The sequence below is a fragment of the Pinus tabuliformis genome, chromosome X (assembly GCF_031772625.1).
Source record: "Pinus tabuliformis cultivar Carrire ecotype Pingquan chromosome X, CPIR1, whole genome shotgun sequence".
NCBI classification, from domain to species: Eukaryota; Viridiplantae; Streptophyta; class Pinopsida; order Pinales; family Pinaceae; genus Pinus; species Pinus tabuliformis.
The window spans coordinates 1,252,080,178-1,252,082,524 of record NC_142308.1 but is presented as its reverse complement, the minus strand read 5'-3'; the positions used below and the strand labels follow the sequence as shown (position 1 = coordinate 1,252,082,524).

At 41.0% G+C, this 2,347-nt stretch overlaps 1 pseudogene; it reads left to right on the top strand.

Annotated features, from left to right (window-relative positions):
- The first annotated feature begins 595 nt into the window (after positions 1 to 595).
- LOC149144527 (GTPase LSG1-2 pseudogene) lies at positions 596 to 1,957 on the top strand (annotated as a pseudogene).
- The last annotated feature ends 390 nt before the right edge of the window (positions 1,958 to 2,347 follow it).

The window sequence follows — 2,347 nt, the reverse complement described above, 5'->3', positions numbered from 1 at the left end:
TATCAACAAAGCTCTGGAGCTGCATTACTTAATAAAAAAAAGGGGTCATGTGGCAGGCAGTGTTTCTCTTAATGCCTTGATTCAAGGGTTTTGCACCACAGGCAGAATAATGGAAACAAAATATTTTTTACAAAAAATGTCAGAAAGGAGTTTCATTATAGATGATGTCAGTTGTAATCTCTTAATTAAACAATATTGCAAACATAAAAGCTTGGGTAGAGCAGTCGATATGCGCAATATGATGCTGATGAACGGCAGCACCGCCAGTGATAGAGACAGATGTCGACAGAGAGTGTGAAGCGGTGAAGCTATGGTTTCCTTTTGCGCACTTGAGCTTCCGGTAAACTATGGAGTAGTGAAGGAAGTACATTGTTACATGTTGAGAGATGAATTTCGCTTATTAAAATAAGAGTTGGGCCGACAAGCTATTATATGCGGATGCAATTCATATACTTCTCTGTGGAAAGCATGGGGAGACAGAATATGAAGACAGGGAGCAGTGAAGGAAGTATATTGTCATATGCGCAGACATGGACTTAGCTAGATTATCAATCTCGATACCAAGTTTGTAAGCAAATATGCCACTTGCAGTAGTATGGAGAACGCATGCCTACTGTTTGGTAAAATGTATAAACCAGATATGTTCTTATGGAATGTTAATGTCAAAAATCCAATTATATTTCCATGTGCATGGCTATATCGGCAAGGTGTTTTGACCCCTTGGAGCCGTAACAGGAAAGCTTCGACTGAAACCAATAAGCAGGGTCAACAAATTTTGAATCAATCTTCAAATTTTGATTCAGCTTACATTGAGAGTGATGTATTAATTAGTAACCTCAAGGTGCTCGATTCTGGTCCTAGGCGCGTGGTTGTAGGGTTTGTTGGCTATCCTAATGTGGGTAAAAGTTCCACAATAAATGCATTGGTTGGACAGAAGAAAACTGGTGTCACATCAACACCTGGAAAGACCAAGCATTTTCAGACACTTATAATTTCTGATAGGCTCATGTTGTGTAACTGTCCTGGTCTAGTTTTTCCCAGCTTTTCAAGCTCCAGACATGAAATGGTTTCTTCGGGTGTGTTACCTATTGATCGGTTGACTGATCACAGGGGTGCAATACAAGTTGTAGCTGATCGGGTTCCTAGAAGTAATTTTGAGAATATTTACAAAATATCTTTACCTAAACCTAAACCATATGAACCACAGGACAGGCCTCCTGCGGCATTTGAGTTGCTAAGGACATATTCGCAGTCCCGGGGATATGTTGGCCCGTCAAATTCTGAAGGACTACATAGATGGGAAGCTACCTCACTTTGAATTACCACCAGAGGAAGCATACAGCGGTGAAGGTGAAGAGACCAGTTCCACCTCTCCAACACTGCAAACAGAAGACTGTAGAATGAGAGCAGAGGAGGCAGTTTTGGAGCTCCACAGTGATGAACTAGGATCCTCTGCTTCTTCTGCGAAAGAAGAGGGAGGATCGGACCTTGACAGCCAAGTTTATTCGACTGCAAGTAAAGGAGTGGAAACAAAAGGGAAGCTTCTAAGTGTCATGGGCAGCTCAAGTCTAGAGGGTGTCCTACATGACCTTGATTCATTTGATTCTGCAAATGGCATACAGGCTGCTCCTCCTGGAAAAGGGGAAAACAGGAAAAAAATGCATGCTCCACATAAGATGCATAAGAAAACTCAAAGGAAAAAGGATCGTTCTTGGCAGGTGGGTAATGATGAGAGTGATGGCATGTCTGCTGTAAAAGCAGTTGAAAAGCCAGTGAGTTATGGTGCATCTAGATTACATTACTAATGCTGCGAGTGTAGTTAGTGATTGCAGCAATGACATGGCTGCTGCAGAAGTATTAAGTGCTAAATGTTTTCAGAATGCAAATCTTCTGGAGAATTATCCACAGTAGTCATTTTGTAGGTCTATGTTTCAAATCCAGGACAGTTTCATCATCCAAAGAGTCATGAATCTAAGCAGAAAGCGTTTCAAGACAAATATGCTCTATTTTAACAAAAACAGTAGTTTCGTAGCGCGCTACGAAACTACTGTAGATGCTGTTTTATAAGAAAACAATGAATTGGATGATGAGGTCAGCGAATTTTGAAAGGAATGCCTCGAGGACAGGAGGGAGATCATACATGGCTATCATAGCAACTCAAACAGTGACAGGTGTGAGTTTTGAAGAAAAAGTGAAATATTTTGTTTTTTGCTAAAGTTTTCTTAAAGGCACTTTATGACCGAATTACTAGGGTCCTGGTAGGGTTACCGGGATTTTTGGTTTGTACACCTGTTCAGTCCACAAGGCATCCAGATCATGAGGCATATGGTGTTATGCGTTGTTATTG